Source organism: Bos grunniens, chromosome 14 (assembly GCF_055505025.1).
Source record: "Bos grunniens cultivar Pamir isolate PY7600 chromosome 14, Bosgru_T2T1.0, whole genome shotgun sequence".
Taxonomy (NCBI): domain Eukaryota; kingdom Metazoa; phylum Chordata; class Mammalia; order Artiodactyla; family Bovidae; genus Bos; species Bos grunniens.
Genome location: NC_141178.1, coordinates 3985519 through 4004463, shown reverse-complemented (window position 1 = coordinate 4004463; position 18945 = coordinate 3985519). Strand labels below are relative to the sequence as shown.

General features: G+C 39.1%; 1 protein-coding gene across 5 annotated transcripts in view; it reads right to left on the bottom strand.

The window, feature by feature from the left end:
- Positions 1-18945, bottom strand: part of RALYL (RALY RNA binding protein like) — an 829453-nt gene that overhangs the window by 577838 nt on the left and 232670 nt on the right. The window lies entirely within an intron of this gene.

The window sequence follows — 18945 nt, the reverse complement described above, 5'->3', positions numbered from 1 at the left end:
TAGTAAAACAGCCCTGGATTTATATTTATGTGTGTGTGTGTGTGTATATATATATATTCCAAAGTATAAAGAAATTCAGGGTAACAGTACATCTTTTTACTTATCTTTGGCTGAAAAGATATTCGTGTCCAACTCTTTGCGACCCCATGGACTATACAGTCCATGGAATTCTCCAGGCCAAATACTGGCGTAGGTAGCCTTTCCCTTCTCCAGAGGATCTTCCCAACCCAGGTATCGAACCTGGGTCTCCCGCGTTGCAGGCAGATTCTTTACCAGCTGAGCCACCAGTGAGTATGTCTTATTTCTCAGTTTCATCACCTCAAGTGCTGCTGCCCAGATGCTGCAGTGGTAGCAACCAAACCCATATTTACTTTGCACCTCAAGTTGTCAATTATTGACGCTATTCTCCAAGCACCACACACACACACACACACACACACAATTTTGTTTCCTATCAACTGATGCTGCAGTTGGAGCCCACAATTAGGCTGATCAAGTTTCCAGTGGAGCCAGTATAGAACATCTACTTTGATAATTAGCTGGAGAGAAAAGTGTTGAATTGCTGTTTTGCAAAATCAGACAAGAAGCTGTTGAAGAATACGTACGAGTTAAGATAATTTGTATTAGCAATTCTAGCAGGCACCTCAGTATAGGACTAGACAAGAAAGTCCTTAGATTAACGCAGGTAGGAAGGATGATGCTACAGGTAGAACGGGACAAAAAGAGTTGAAAAGCTGGAGAGAGAGCGAGTTCCAGACAGAGCAACAAAAGCCAAACCAGAAGTGATGACACGCTAAGTTTCCTGGGGCAGAATTCATGAGCACTGATACTGAAGGGACCAAGGAGGTTTGGGTGCTCTACTCATGGCATAAATTATGAACGTGAAAATAAGCCATGAAGCAAAGACCTGCACAAATCTACAAGAGGGTCACAGGAAAAAATAAAACACAGCGTGGCTAGAGAGCTATCAGCTACAGAAAAGCGGAGGCTGGACAAAACAAGAAACAAAAAAAGCCTAGAAAGCAGAAATATGAATTGAGATGCTCATAACATATCCCTGACATCCTTATGTTTCCACATAACTGGAGAGAAAACAGCGGCCCACAGAGGCAGCTGCAGAGGAAATGACACCTTAAGGAAAGAACTAGGGAGTTTGTGGCTCAAGAGAGTGCTGGAAATCCCAGGGAGACCTCGAGACAATGCAGGGGAGGGCCACTTAAGATCTAAAGGAGGTTCCAGGCGATATGGTGGGAAAAGCTCAAAGGTGTTAGCACTATGAGGGTGGTGAGGAGATCAACAGGCGAGAGGCTGGTTTCTGGAAGGGGACAGAGAGTGAACTACATTCACTGAATTTAAGGATCTTAATGGAACTACATTAAAACTAGAAGACTAAATTCAGAGTCCCACTTACCTTCAAGTGAACGTAAGCTTTAGTTAAGTACTAAATTTGGAGTTTTTAGACTCTTGCATTCAAGCAAGGAAATGATTCATTTCTATTGGGGAAGGGAGTCTGGGGTCAGATCTTCCTCTCCTGACTATTTCTATTCAGACAGCAGTTCTGGATAACATGCAAATTAACTTACCATTAAACATTTATAATACTAGCTAACATTTATTGAGTGCCTAATATATGCCAAGGACTGTGCTGTACATTCCATATGGATTATATCATTTTATTCCCAACAGAAGATGATAAGGCTTTATTATTACCTCCATTTAACAGATGAGGAAACAGATACACACTGAGCCTAAATAATGTGCTCAGAGTCCCATAATCAGTAAGTGACAGAGTTAGAATTCAAATCCAGCCATTTGCCTCACAGTCCTGACTTTAAACGCCACGTCGCATGGCGTGCATGAGGATGCATGGGCGCAGTGCTTGAGCACCTCTGTGTGGTGTGAGGACACCCAGAGTAGATGCTACTGTCCTCCTCAAGTGTGTGTGCTCGGGCACTTTAACTGGAATATAAAGAGGCCAGCAATTACTCTACGCCAGGAAAACCAGGCGATGCATTACAGAGTCAATTTCTAATCCCACATTTCCTTTAGGTCATTTGATCATCCTCTGTTCAGCCACTTAAGGAGAAAGAAGACCTTTATGCCTTCAAGAAGGTGCTTTTACTCTTAAAAAAAAAAAAGAGATGAGGGACAGAATAGAAAGGCAAAATTCTTGACTTTTGATTTCCACGAGCTTATGCGCTGAGACAAGCAATAAATTAAAAAAAAAAAAAACACTTGGGATTTTAATATTTTCCCAGCTGAGAGCTACTAGGTGTTCTCTGGAATAAGGGCGAAAAGAGAGAACTGGGCTGGAACAAGATCAGTGTCAATATGAAGTGTATCTCTGGGACAGACCTTTGTCTTGCCTGTTTTCTCTACCCTGAGATAACATCAGGATACAAGCATGGGGTGACTGCATAGGGAGGACCCCTTCCCAAATTGGTATCTGAAGGTAGGTAGTAATCTCATACCATGTAATGAGAGTAAGAAAAAAAAAATGACTATAGTCCCAACAATAAGGACCATTAAAAAACTCAGTCCACCAAGGAAAGCATGCCACAGAAGAAAATAGACACAGGAGGGCTAAGGGTCTCCATCTGATTTTGTAATACCATTTCTGCCCCTTGAATTTTGTTGCAACCCAAAAGAAAATTACTGTCACTATCAAAAGAAAATAGTCCATGTTTTACATGGACTATGTTCCCAGCATTTTTCCACCATCTACTGAATACTGCAGATTCCAATTTGGACTTTCCATTTTCCACCCTGCCTTGTCAAAATGGTTCATGGAGCTTTGGACATAAAGAGTCTGCAAGAATAGATTTTTCACTTCACACATATGTTTGGAACACAAAGAAATGGACTCTACTCTCCAGGAACACATCTAAAAATACTCTTTTCCTTTCCTAGTTGGTGCATATAGTACAGCTGCTCCTATGCTGTCTCAAAAACCTCCTCAGATTCATTGCTTCCTCATCCCCCTTCACTATTCTGTACTCATTTCTTAGCATTCAGTCAGACACAGTGTAGATATTCAGTAAATATTCAAATATTTCTTTGAAATAAGAAAATGAAGCAAGGGAGGGAAAAAGCTTAAATACTGATTGGTTGGTTTATTGCTCTATGGCAAGAACTTGTGTAAACTATATAAAACATCTAAGAAAGCTGTGTTTTCCTAGGGTATGAATTTAAAAAATTCCTTTCTCTGTAACTTGGTACAAGAATTGACTTAAAAAGTACTGGCTTTCATTTTAAATAGAGTGATCATAAAAAGTATCATCCAAGCTAGAACACACTTAGTAAAAGGTCACTAATAATAATTAAGTCTGGAAAAGCACACACTAGGACTGTTACAACAGGGCCAACTAGGAAAACAATTATCCTAGTTTTCAATGACCTTCAGCAAAACAAACTCACTCACTCAATATGTCGCTTGTACAAGGATAAGAGTGATGCTATACAATACAACGATATCTGTAGCCTTTCTTTTATCTCTAAATGATCCTTAATCATGTACTTTTGTTGGCATTGAAGAAGTCTGATGACTGATGTTGGTATCCAAGAGTAACAGATGTGTTAAAGGTTGAATACTTCATAAATGAATAAGAAAGAAGCATGCTAATAACAGAGGATAAGTGCATTTCCTATAAAAAATACACATAAAAATTGTATACACCCAAGGGATACACATAATTAAATAATTAAGTGGTATTGCCATGACAACTCAGCCATTTATTTTTGTTATCTATACAGGAATATCAGTTTTTATCTCTAGACGTGGTCTGCACATTCGGACACAGTGCCTCTAGGACTCAGAGGAGTTTAGCAATTCAGTTAGAATTGCAGAACAGGCTGGTGGATCCAGGCAAGGAAACTGTTCACCGAGTTTGTGTTTAAACTGAAAATGAGAGTATCAGGTGGCCTAATTCTAACTTCAATTCTGCTAGTAAGAAATTACTTGTGTTCTTATATTCTTTCTGGAAAATTAAATGCATGAAATATTTTCAGTCTTGACAGGCCATCACAATCATAATCACTATAGATATAAAAATTAGGAATGCCTAGGACCCACTCTACCCACTCCAGTGCTGTTGCCTGGAGAATCTCAGGGCCGGGGGAGGCTGGTGGGCTGCCGTCTATGGGGTCGCACAGAGCTGGACATGACTGAAGCGACTTAGCAGCAGCAGCAACAGGGTATAGGTCTAATCTTGTTTAAAGAGCTCCAGATGGTTACCATATACATTCAGGGATAGGAACCAATACAATACTGGGATGCGACTAGAACACAGAATCACTGCAATCACCTCTCTTATTCCAGATTTTCTAAGCCATATAATTGGAGAAGGCAATGGCACCCCACTCCGGTACTCTTGCCTGGAAAATCCCATGGATGGAGGAGCCTGGTGGGCTGCAGTCCATGGGGTCGATAAGAGTTGGGCACGACTGAGCGACTTCACTTTCCCTTTTCACTTTCATGCATTGGAGAAGGAAATGGCAACCCACTCCACTGTTCTTGCCTGGAGTATCCCAGGGACGGCGGAGCCTGGTGGGCTGCCATCTACGGGGTCGCACAGAGTCGGACACGACTGAAGCAACTTAACGTGGACCTCTAAAGCACCCCCCAGAACAATATTTTTCTTTAATTATTTTGAGTGAAAATAAAGTATAAATACCATTAAGCCATAAAAATGCAAAGAAAGAAAGAAAAATCACTTCTTTTCAGATATTCAGACATCACCGGTAGTGATAAAATGGCACCCAAACTTTATTAAATTTTAATAATGATGTAAATTTTGGTAGTTGAATCCTAAATAAATCTGTACATCAACTACATTCACAATCATTTATCTTGGATGCTATAAAATCACAGTGGAAAGTACAAAATCATAGGAATAGCAGACACTCTAAGGTTTGTGTCCATCAGTTACACTTGGTCTACTTCTCTATTTGCTTTCCTTCTCCTACCATTAAACACACTAAAGATATTTAGTCATTTGAAATATTGACATAAGTAAACTTTATAAACCACAGTGACATATAAGAGAGGCTATTTTCAGCAAACCTTTCCTGGGAAAATCACATTAATGTACTCTGAATAAAATAAAAGAAAGACCATCAGAAATAGACCAAAACTGGATAAAAACAGAAAAATGTTAATGTTTCTTTACTACAATGAATAACCAATGATGTAGAATTTATATTAACAGAGGTAAATATAAGTTTTAAGAAAATTATGAGATTATGGGAAAATGAATCTCATAGGGGACCAAGGGGGAGGAGCATGACAAAACCTCTTTGTAACACACTGTAGTTAAGTATATTCTTTTACAAATTCATATTAAGATTTCTTTACCTAAAAAAAGATTTGAGATTACATTGAATATAATAAAAATTCTGAAATACCAAAACGAGATTTCAATAAGTAGAAAACCCCAACATATTTGCCAAACAAAGGAAACTAAGATTAGAAATAATAATATATTCCAGTCAGCAAAATCTAAGCCACATTCTTAGCGATGAAAGATTCCGATCATGACTTAAAATGGAAAACAAGAAACTGATCTTCTTGATTACATTAGTAACTCCCTATAATAACATTCATTCTATATGCAAATTATTTGTGAAATGAAGATTATCTATTCAATTCATATAAAACCTTATGCATTTCTCCTTCATTTTGAGCAAAGCATGAAATAGACATTATAACAATTTGCACTTTTATGCATGTTCTAATTGAAGATCAACTGTGTTTGACAACTTTAAATGTAAGGCTTTCTACAAGGAATACATTCCAGAGAATCATGAAAAAATAAGACAAAGTGAGATAAATTCTCCTTTTTCACATGCAAAGCATACACGGAAAGATGCTGGAAGTCCAACTAAGTTAAACTGCTCACCCAAAAACATTTCTAAATATATAGAATTTGGGTGTCAGTATAGTTATGTCTGACATGAAGAGGGGATTTTTTTAAATACATAATGAGCAGTCAGAATAATGCCTACATTTCACCCTAACATCTATATAATTCTTTAAATTAATGAAAATTACACAAGGTAGCCCCTGGAGTAGGAAATGGCAATGCACTCCAGTATTCTTGCCTGGAAAACTCCAAGGACAGAGGAGCCTGGTTGGCTATGGCACGTGGGGTTGCAAAGGGTATACACGATATAACAAAACCTGAGAAATGGACAACTTTAAAAATATTGAAAATAACCTAAAAATGGATAAGGAAGCTGTGGTACATATACACAAGGGAGTATTACTCAGCCATTAAAAAGAATACATTTGAATCAGTTCTAATGAGGTGGATGAAACTGGAGCCTATTATACAGAGTGAATTAAGCCAGAAAGAAAAACACCAATACAGTATACTAACACATATATATGGAATTTAGAAAGATGGTAACAATAACTCTGTATATGAGACAGCAAAAGAGACACTGATGTATAGAACAGTCTTTTGGACTCTATGGGAGAGGGAGAGGGGGGGATGATTTGGGAGAATGGCATTGAAACAGGTATAATATCATATATGAAACGAGTCACCAGTCCAGGTTCGATGCACGATACTGGATGCTTGGGGCTGGTGCACTGGGACGACCCAGAGGGATGGTACAGGGAGGGAGGAGGGAGGAGGGTTCAGGATGGGGAACACGTGTATACCTGTGGCGGATTCATGTTGATATATGGCAAAACCAATACAATATTGTAAAGTTAAAAAATAAAATAAAAGAAAATATATGAATATTTTTAAATTCCCAAGACTTGCTGTTAGCGGTCTTAACATGACAGTTTCATTGGAGACTTCTACTTTTGATAGTGGATTTTGAATACAGAAATCTCAGTACTTTACACATTATTATGTAACTAATACCTATGATCAGCACCACACTGACCAAGCAGCAGTGAGGAAGGGATTATAGTAAATGTCTCTTTAGCAAGACCTTCATTAACCCTTTTGCTTTTCCTCTGTTTCATCCCTCCCTTTGGATTTCTCTCTCTGCTTTCCTTTTCATGAACGTGCTGTCCATCCTCTGAAGTCTGCTGGGTTTTGCTTTCATAACCTCTTGGTATATAAGTGTGAAGTCACTCAGTCGTGTCCAACTCTTTGTGACCCCACGACTATAGCCCACCAGGCTCCTCCATCCATGGAATTTTTTAGGCAAGAGTACTGGAGTGGGTTGCCATTTCCTTCTCCAGGGGATCTTTCCCACCCAGGTATTGAACCTGGGTCTCCCGCATTGCAGGCAGACGCTTTACCACCTGAGCCACCATGGAAGCTCGTTAAGTTCACCAATTATGAAAGCACATTGGAATTCTGGAGCAAAATGTTTTTACCTTATACTGTATGCTGCCCCCTGAGCCCAATTTCTTGTACTATTAACTGTTAGAGAATTGCAGTTACCTGGGCCCTTAATAACAAAGTTTTTCCTGTGTGTCGAAACCTATTTTCTCTCTAAGGAGCCAAGAAGATATCTGCTTAATTGCTTTTAGCATAAAAGTTATTTCAGAGAGATTGCAGATTACTCTTATCATTAATATAAAGGCTGGAAAAAAAGGGAAAAAAAGCCTGTTATTAGGAGGTTATTAAAGAAGTAAAACTGGGACCTTACTATCCCAATTACTAATATCATCTTACAATGTAAAAGCCTTTGGGATCTGCAATTCACTTGTGATATATATGAAAACCACAGTAAAATCTCTCTAGACTGAAAGCACCCTGCTTTCCTTAACAAGGGACAGTCTTGGATCCCTCTGAGAAGAATCTAAGTGAACATCAGGTAAACAAGACAGATGATGCTTTGGGCCTCTATTGCATTCAGAAAACCAAACAGTACCTCATCAAAACAAAATAAAATGAAATGAAATTCAAGTGAGCACCTCCTCACCTTAGGGCCTCACACTCGATCCACGGTCAATCAGGCCCCTCAATGCACGGATGCTTTGCTCACTAGCTCTTAATAGAGTTTGCAGTTTTGTACTTTTGTATTTATTTAATTAATTTTTGTTACTCTTTAGAAGGAATATACTTTAAATTGTCTTACATTCTAAAGTCATAGTGATTAAAGTTTCAACATATTTGCTGAAATAATGAATGCTGAACACCGTGAGAACAGTCATAGCTAACATTGTTGAGTGTTCAGCACTTGCAGGCTGTTCTAAGCACCACACATATACTAATATTCGCCCTCCTCTTCACTGCCCTGGCCATAGACTCTCTTATAACCAACCCATCTTGATCAGTGAGGAAACAGGCAAATTTAAGTGTCTGGATATTCATCCTGTGACAAAGGGGAAATCTGAGTCTAGAGAGTCTGACTTCCATCCCTTGCTTCTAACCACTATTTTATGCAGTTATTACAGTTGGAAATGTATCTTGTTTAGAAAGGTAAGTATTTTTACTGAAAAAAACAAAAGGAAAAAAACCCACAGGTTTTAAACAAGTAATCCATTGTTGAACCTTTCCCCACTATTTCATATGGAAAAAATAAATAATAGTTATCATTATTACATGCCTGGCATGACGCTAAGCATTTTACATGAATCACCTCATTTAATCCTCAAGATGGTGAGGGTTCTGCTTGCCAAAGTACCTTGAAGACAGACAGTGGTAGAAAATGTCAAACTAAACTGCTTGTTCTAAAGAGCAAAACCAGGAAAAACCTTCAGCCATCTCCGTTTAAATTAAGGAACTTGAGATCACCGGGTTTAGAGGGAATAGAAAGAATGTGGTGAAACTGATGACAAATATTGGAAAAGCCACTGAAAGGATAACAAAATTAACTTGTTGAAAATTTAAAAAGAGAGAGAGAGAGAGAAATACCAGCTGAGAGGTAACCTGAAGTGCCATAGGTAGCGGACCCAGGCAGCAGGCTCTTCCGCATTCCCTAATCGCGTTCTGCGATTCAGGCCGGCCGCGGAAGGCGCAGGTGTTGGACTAAGGGTCCTCAGTGATGCGAGGGTGCGAAAAAGTCAAGCATAAAAAGTTTGGCTCGCTCATTCTGAAAACAGCACACATTTTTTTGGGGGAAAAAAAAAACAACAACAACACTGTCCTAGTTATTGCCAAATTCCCATCCATATGGCATTTATTTCATTTTCAAGCAATTTCTGGGGCGGGGGGGACATGTCATCTTAGTTTCTAAATCTAGAATAAGAGTATTTATTAACACTGAGTGCTTCTGAAAAAAATCTCTTACTTTCAGAAAAACAGCCATGACTTACTTAAATGAGATTCATCCTAGAGTTTATTTCCTTTCTCGCTTTGTATGTATAACATAAGCTTGGAATTCAAGCAGAAAATAATTGCATTTCCTTTCTCTGGTTTAATATACACTTTAAAATTCCAACTTAAATACTTCAGTAATATTTTCTTTAAGCATTAAGATGAAAACAATAAAATAAACACACTTTAATCAAACTTAGAAAATGGCTCTTATTAAATCATTTTTTTTTTAACTTAATCTCTAAAATGCTAGGGACTTCCCTGGTTCTCAGACGGTTAAACATCTGCCTACAACGCAGGAAACCCAGGTTCGATCCCTGGGTTGGGAAGATCCCCTGGAGCAGGAAATGGCAACCACCTCCAGTACTCTTGCCTGGAAAATTAAATGGACAGAGGAGCCTGGTAGGCTATAGTCCATGGGGTCGCAAAGAGTAGGACGCTACTGAACAACTTCACTTCACTTCACTTCACTTCACTTCATAAAATGCTCAAAAAGTTAACATAGTATCACTGTGGTAGGTTAACAGAGTCATTCTCTATTAGAGTTTGGCCTTAACAATTAATTAAAAACTGGATATTATAAATAGCAATTTCTTTTTATTTTCACTGGTGTATCATTCACAAGTTCACAACTTGTGAACTTGTTTATTAAAAGAAATAAACCAAAAATAACAGGGCAATGAGATAAGGGATTTATTTTGTTGAAAGGACATAATACAATGACTAGAATTTATTTACTGTGTGCTTAATATATGACAGAACATTCTTTTGTTATTATAAACTATAGTATTTACTTATTCAAACAAGATTATGCAGCCATTATAAATCCCATTTGATAGATGAGAACACTGAGTGGTTAAGAAACTTGCCCATATTTCAAAAGCTAGGGTTATTGGCATCAGCAAAGGAACTCAGTTAGGCTGGTTGTAGAGTACAGATTCTTAACATTACTTAATATTGTAGAAAAAAGAGAAAGCTTAAATATATGCTAATTGGAGGCAAATTTATAGAGAGTATTTTTTGCTGACATATGAAAGACAAAGAATAATATAGTAATTTCAGTAATTTTAGTTATTTCTAAAAACACCAAAGATGTATTCTGCTCTTATGTTTACTGAAGGCCATATTAATGAAGATTCTATGGCTTGGCCATTTCTTGGTTCAGCTCCGAGTCTGTCAAGGAGAGACAGGCCATTTGTTCTACAACATAGAATCATTAGGATATAAAAATGGTAGTCTGGGCCATAAGATGAAAATATATACATATATAATAAACTTACACAAAACATACATCATTCTTAGTAGGTTTAGAAGAAATGAATATGTGTTCTAAACGAATGAATACAGATACCTGTCATGAATGTGCAGGATTTAATTCTAGCCTTTAGAATCTCAGCTGAAGTTAACATTGTTTTAGAGGGTAATGTCCTTAGGTCCTATTTATAGATGTGCAGTGAATGATGGGAAAATTGTCATATTAATCCGTCCTTATTAAAGAATGTCATCAACTTCAATGAGATATGTTAATCTATAGAAAATATTGTTTATTCACCCTCAGATTTCTCAGTCTATAACATAAGATTATGTTAAATGAAGTCTGTGAAAGCTTTTCTCTAAGATTGGACCAATCATAATCTGGAATCCTAAGACAGTGTGGCCCAAAGTCGTGACATTTGCTCCAGTTCCTCATCACTGTCTCATTTTTACCTGTTTTCTGGGATAATTACTAAAGATACTCCTTTACTTCTCAATGGTGTCCAGTTTAGCCAATAAATTATTCACATTAAAAAGAATCAGAAATAGTGATAATTTTAACCTATATATCCTAGAGAACCTAGTATAATATTTAACTATTTTTAATATATAATGAACAAAAATAACATCACAGATGGGTAAAGAGAACTCAACAAGATATAAAAATATATATTTAATGTTGTTTCAAATGCTAAGATATTTTATATTAAAGTTAGTTTATGCAACATTATGTGTGATCTAGTAAGGGGTGGGCATGGCTTCTAACCCTGGTCATCTCATTCAGGGAAGTCAAGCATTTTCCCCCCATAATATAATCAAGACAAATTTATCTGACTCCTTGTCCCAAGTGAGGACGTCTATGGTTAATTACATCACACTGCTGTGCATTCAAAGGTAATATTTTTCTAAACATTAATAGAAAAGTATAATGCAAAATGTTCTTGTCTGGAGAATCCCAGGGATGGGGGAGCCTCGTGGGCTGCCGTCTATGGGGTCGCACAGAATCGGACACAACTGAAGCGACTTAGCAGCAGCAGCAGCATAATGCAAGATCAATAATTTCTCTTGTTATTTTAAATTTTAATCCTACATACAATGTAGAGTTGCTAGAAATAATTAGCAAAGAATGATATAAGGCATCCAGCTAAATTTAAGATTCAGGTAAACACTAAACATATTTTTAGTAAAAGCATGTCCCTAGTACAGCATGTTTGGAGAAGGAAATGGCAACCCACTCCAGTATTCTTGCCTGGAGAATCCTGTGGACAGAGGAGCCTGGTGGGCTGCTGTCCATGGGGTCACACAGAGTCGGATACGACTGAAGTGACTTAGCATGCATGCGTGCATTGGAGAAGGAAATGGCAACCCACTCCAGTGTTCTTGCCTGGAGAATCCCAGGGACAGAGGAGCCTGGTGGGCTGCCGTCTATGGGGTCACACAGAGTCAGACACGACTGAGGTGACTTAGCAACAGCAGCAGCAATACAGCCTGTTATTATATTTTTTAAATCTAGAAACCCTACCTGCATGACATTCTTACTCCTAGACTTCTTAACTGATAGGTTTAAGCACTTTGAAAAGCACCATGGTAGTCAGAAGGGCCTGCATATCTTGCCTCTGCCATGTCCTGGTGTTGTGTCCTTAGGTGATAATATATAACTGAGGGTGCTAAGGAACGGATGCTTTTAACTGTAGTGTTGGAGAAGACTCTTGAGTGTATCTTGAATAGCAAGATCAAACCAGTCAATCCTAAAGAAAATCAACCCTGAATATCCATTGGAAGGACTGATGCTGAAGCTGAAGCTCCAATACTTTGGCCACCTGATGCAAAAAGCCCACTGATTGGAAGAGACCCTGATGCTGGGAAAGACTAAGGGCAAGAGGAGAAGGGGATGACAGAAGATGAGGTGGTTGGATGGCAATACTGACTCAACGGACATGCGTTTTAGCAAACTCAAGGAGACAGTGAAGGACAAGGGAGGCCTGGCGTGCTGCAGTTTATAGGGTTGAAAAGAGTTGGACGTGACTTAGCAACTACAAAACAACAACAAATGATTCAGAATTCACATGTAAAATGTAACAACATTGGTTTCTTTTTTTTTTTTTATTTTTAAACTTTACATAATTGTATTAGTTTTGCCAAATATCAAAATGAATCCACCACAGGTATACATGTGTTCCCCATCCTGAACCCTCCTCCCTCCTCCCTCCTCCCTCCCCACACCATCCCTCTGGGTCGTCCCAGTGCACTAGCCCCAAGCATCCAGTATCGTGCATTGAACCTGGACTGGCATCTCGTTTCATACATGATATTTTACATGTTTCAATGAGAGCTATTGTGATGAGTAAATGAGCTGATTAGCCTAGTAGAAAGTATGCAACTGATCAGTATGAGCTACATTTTAATTATTCTTATGAATAAAAGTGTACCAAACAGTTTAGTCATTTCTCTAGAATGGGTTTTAAGAAACTGATAGCCACTCACTAAAGTCCACAGTCTCCTCTTCATTGTGGATATTCAGCTGGGTTGTATTTCCCAGGGTTCTCTTGACCTGGAAATGTGGCACCACACTGCTGAGTTCCAGACAGGAAGAGGAAGTATCGTGTGGCCTTTCCAGGTCAGTCCCACAAAATTTCATCTGGAGTGATCCTGTGGGCTTTCTGCCCATTAAACTAGCAGCAGTGGAGAACCTTTCTTATACTTATCAGGTCAACACTGTGAGCCCTGGACTATCAACTCAGACTCACACTCACACACACACGCGCGCACACACACACACACTCATAGATCTGATTCAACGTCAAACTTTATTGATCATCTCCATGATACCAGAAGGCAAGGCAAAGCAGAGGAACGCTTAGGACCACTTTAGGATTCGTTCTTGCCCAGATTGAACATGAATGTCTAAGAGATAAATACAGTCATCCCTAACACAACAGAGATTTTCTTCATGAAGCATCACCATTTGATACTTCATTTTTATGTCCTTTATATGACAATTTCCAGGGATTTATGTGTCATAAATTTGCACATAATTTTAGTCTAACCAGGAACATTCCAATAGATGAAACACAAAACCAACAAACAAAAAACCTCTCCAGATGGTAAATATCACCAGTGTTTTTATAGGAGGCCTGTCGTTAGTCAGCTTGCTTACAAAAAGATTTGATTTGTTCACCTTTCCTTCTTTTGGAGGATCCCCAAATGAGGCAGATCATGCATTACAAACCTACTTCAAATTCTTTCCTTTCAAAAAGCCAGGTGGTAAATGCAGAATCCTCAACCTGCTTGGGCTCCGAAATAACTAAACACGGTAGAGCTGCACAGATAATGTTAACTAACCCCACGCCATCAGAATGGACAAGAATGAACTTTCCATCACTTTGTGCCATTATACATATTTAGATCTATTAGTGGGAGAAGGCAATGGCACCCCACTCCAGTACTGTTGCCTGGAAAATCCCATGGACAGAGGAGCTTGGTGGGCTGCAGTCCATGGGGTTGCTAAGAGTCAGATAGACTGAGTGACTTCACTTCCACTTTTCACTTCCACGCATTGGAGAAGGAAATGGCAACCCATGCCAGTGTTCTTGCCTGGAGAATCCCAGGGACGGGGGAGCCTGGTGGGCTGCCGTCTATGGGGTCGCACAGAGTTGGACACGACTGAAGCGACTTAGCAGCAGCAGCAGCAGCAGTGCAGCAGATGACTTAGCTCATATATATAACATGGGCTTCCCAAGTGGCTCAGCAGTAAAGAATCTGCCTGCGATGCAGGAGATGCTGTTTCAATCCCTGTGTGAGGAAGATGCCCTGGAGGAGAGCATGGCAACTCACTCCCGTATTCTCACCAGGGAACTCTCACGGACAGAGGAGGCTGGGAGGCTACGGTCCACGGGGCCACAAAGGGTCAGATATGACTGAAGGGACTGAGTACACATGCATATGTATAATATGTATATTAAAGTTATACCATTGCAGGTATAATTAAAATGATAAATATACTGAAAATTTTTTTATCTTTAAATAAGAAAATATTTCATACCCTTTCTATTCCTAGATTATTAGGCTAACCAAGAAATTCCAGATGTACAAGCTGGGTTTAGAAAAGCCAGAGGAACTAGAGATCAAATTGCCAACATTGATCAGATTATGGAAAAGCAAGGGATTTCAGAAAAAAATGTCTGCTTTATTGACTACTGTAAAGGCTTTGACAGTGTGGATCACAACAAACTGGAAAATTCTTAAAGAGGTGGGCATACCAGACCACCTTACCTGTCTCCTGAAAAACCTGTATGAGAGTCAAGAAGCAACAATTAGAATTAGACATGGAACAATGGAATGGTTCACAACTGGGAAAGAAGTATGATGAGACTATATATTGTCACCCTGCTTATTTAATTTCTATGCAGAGTATATCATGTGAAATGCTGGACTGGATGAATCATAAGGTGGAATCAATATTGCCAGGAGAAATATCAACAACCTCACATATGTAGATGACACCACTAAATGCGGGGAGCTGCCCGTGAGAATGGGGTCCTTTGTCCGAAGGACATAGCTCTGGGAGCTGCCTCAGTCCTTGAGGGTTTGCTTGCAAACATAGCTCTCTGTCCCGCCACCCCAGAGATTAGGCGCTTATTTACTGCAGACACCTGGAGTTCTGTGCAAACTTCTCACGCACAGAAAAATGTTATCTGGTGTAAGAAATAATAACAGGGTGCCATTCCCATGCTCTCAAGATTTCTTGTGACTGTTTGTAAGATGTATAGGTCAACCAAGAAAAAGTTAACTGTCTTGTCTTTCTCACGCTTTTCTGTATAAATATAAGATGCTGAATAAAGTTGGTGTCAGACTGCGTCCCTTCGTGGAGATGTGTCTGAACCTCTCGACCCCATCTTTGTTGTAGTCTCTTGCTTTAGTTTCTTTCTTAGCCCCGCCGTGCACGTTCTGGGGACCTGATCGACTTTGCCGGCTGGCTCCGGCAACTAAAGACAGAAAGTAAAGAGAAACTAAAGAGCCTCGATGATGGTGAGAGAAGAGAGTGAAAAAGTTGGCCTGGAACTCAACATTCAAAAAACTAAGATCATGGAATCTGGTTCCATCACTTCATGGCAATTTGACAGTGAAATAGTGGAAGCAGTGGCACATTCTATCTTCTTGGGCTCCAAGATCACTGCAGATGGTGACTGCAGATGTGGGATTAAGAGATGCCTGCTCCTTGGAAGAAAAGCTATGATCAACCTAGACATAGTAGTAAAAAATGAGACATCACTTTCTGCAGATGGTGACTGCAGATGTGGGATTAAGAGATGCCTGCTCCTTGGAAGAAAAGCTATGGTCAACCTAGACATAGTAGTAAAAAATGAGACATCACTTTGCCAACAAATGTCCATGTAGTCAAAGCTATGTTTTTTCCAGTAGTCATGTACAGATGTGAGAGTTGGACCACAGAGAAGGCTAAGCACTGAAGAATGGACACTTTTGAACTGTGGTGTTGGAGAAGACTCTTGAGAGTCCCTTGGACTGCAAGCAGATCCAACCAGTCCAAACCTAAAGGAAATCAACCCTGAATATTCACTGGAAGGACTGAGGCTGAAGCTGAAGCTCCAGTACTTTGGCCACCTGTTGGGAAGAGCTGACTCATTGGAAAGGACCCTGATGCTGGGAAAGATTGATGGTAACAAGAGCAGGGGACAGCAGAGGAAGAGATGGTTAGACAGCATCGCTGACTCAATGGACATGGATTTGAACAAACTCTGGGAGATAGTGATGGACAGAGGAGCCTTGTGTGCTTAAGGCCACGGGGTTGCAAAGAGTAGGACCTGACTTAGCGACTGAACCAGAAGAATAAATAGCGCTTAGGAGTAATCTCTGGAGACAGCATTGTATTTATGTTCTAGTCTTGCCACTTCTCTTGGACAGTTTACAATCAGGAAAAAGCCTCAATTTTTCATCTATATAATAAAAAATTATTGTACTCCTTAATAAGGTTGCTGTGAGAACTGAGATGATGTTGTGTCTAGTTCTGAGTACTTGATCAATATTTACAGCTAATAATATCATTGTTGTTATGCTGATGAAAGATCTATCAACATGCTTTATTAATAGAATCAGCTTTCCAAAGTGAAGCAGTTTCAAACATTTATAATTTAAAATTTCATTTTCCACTAAAAGTTAATTCAGTTAGTTTTCTCCAGCTTGTCTGTCTGAAGACAGAACACCGCCAGCAGGCACAGTCCTTTGTGACACAGATTCAGCAAAGTTTATTTTAAAAAGAGGTGCAGAAAAAATTCATGGGAAACTGAACCTGCTCAGTCTTGAGTCAAGATATTTTCATTATGTCTGCGAATTATTTGCTCTAACACTGCTTGCCACTGTTGATCATTGTTGAACCTAGGTTATAGGTATATGTGTTCCCTTCAATCACGGTCTCTAATTTTGTATGCTTGAAATTTACCATAATATAAATTAGAAAAATATAAGACTCTTCTCGGCTTTTTAACTAATATTCAACTCTGAAATCATTGGCCATCATGCAGAAGGCAGGAACCTGTGTAGGGGCACATATCCCACCATCAGTGACGCCCACTAACAAGAACAGAAGCCACTAAAGGATTTACCACTCAGTGAAAGTGTACACAGAGACATATAAATACACCACAGAAATCAAGTTCTAAAAGCAACCTGATGCCCGTGTCTGAAAAAAAGAACATTAAAGGATCATACAGGCGAGTATTAGTACTTATCACTTGTAAGTCAGGCTTTTGTGTGTCATTTTTAGGCCTGATTTCACCCTCAAACCAAACCTATGCTATTTGTGCTATGATGACCCCCATTTCACAGAAAGGGAAATGGAGGGCTATCTGGTCATCTGGGTTCTCTGGGGCCTTAAGATCTTTTTGTAGAGTTCTTCTGTGTATTCTTGCCACCTCTTCAAAATAGATTAGTATATTCAAAAAAATAATTCTATTCTCTTATTAAAACTTTAATGTCAAAGTCATCTTTCATACTACAATTCAAAGGGCATGTTAATCTTTCTGAAATGACTTTAAAATCTGAATGAGCACATAGTTTCCACATGCAAGTCTTGAAAACCATGTTAGCAGGAGGGAATTTCACCACCAGCATCCAGCAGGAGTCAGCACTTCTTGCTTCTTAAAGTCAAAATCGTCAAGCTGAAGGATAGCATTAACTCCTTTATTCACTACTGGGCCGATGTATTTGATCTTGTTTCAGTCAACTAGTAGGTAGTTGAGGAAATACTTTTTATTTTTTAAGAGAAGTCATGACGATAACTTTATTTCTATAGAGCAAAAATCTTTATTACCATTACGTAGTCTGCATATTGAATTTTAAGTCATGGATTCAAGATACAACAAACAGCAAAGGATATTAAAGAACAGACTTCATTTAATTCCTGAAGTGAAAGTAACAGAAATGCACAACGTAAGGTGAGTTCTCAGGTTCTTCACTTCAGGTAACATGTTTAATATGCCTTTGTGGCTGAGAACAAGGCATTATTTCATTATTTATCACTGAATTCTCTGTAGGATTTCAATTTGATATAAATAAAACAAAACAAAAGCCAACTCCCTTGACCATTTACAAGGTTCTTTGCCAAACCTGACGTAGAAAGAAGAAATGGAACAGGGAGTGACATTATTCTCCACCTGCCTGTGCCTTTGGAGATTATTCACACTTGCATTCAAGAGAGAGGTTACACAAGGGCCATTAAAGAAGAGAAAGATCTTTGAGCATTAAGTGGGAGGTTTACAAGTGACTTCATCAAAGAGATGAGATCTGAGCTGAGCCTTAAAAAAACAAACAAGCAGGATTTGGACAGGGTAACTAAAAGATGTGCTCAGAGAAAGCATGAGCAAAGCAAGAAAGGAAAGTTCCAATCAGAAAAAGAATAAGTTTCACTTCAGTGATTTTCAAACTTCAAGGAAATGACTCATGATATTTCGCATAAGAAGTACGAATCATCTTTTTCATGAAAGTATTTCCCAACCTGTTTGACCACATTCAATTTACCTTGATTCATCACACAGAGTCGGACACGACTGAAGTGACTTAGCAGCAGCAGTAGCATGGACCAAGCATTCCAGGTTCCTATGCAATATCGTTCTTTACAGCATTGGACTTTCCTTTCACCAGCAGGCACATCCACAGCTGGGCGTCATTTTCACTTTGACTCACCTCTTCATTCTTTCTGAAGCTATTTCTCTGCTCTTCCTAGTAGCATAGTGGATACCTACCAAACTGGAGGGGCTTATCTTTCAAGGTCATATCTTTTTGCTTATTCAGACTGTTCATGGGGTTCTCATGGCAAGAATGCTGAAGTGTTTTGCCATTCCCTTCTCCAGTGGGCCACATTTTATCTGAACTCTTTACCATGACCTGTCTGTCTTGGATGGCCCTGCATGGAATGGCTCATACTCTCATCAAGTTACACAAGGCCGTG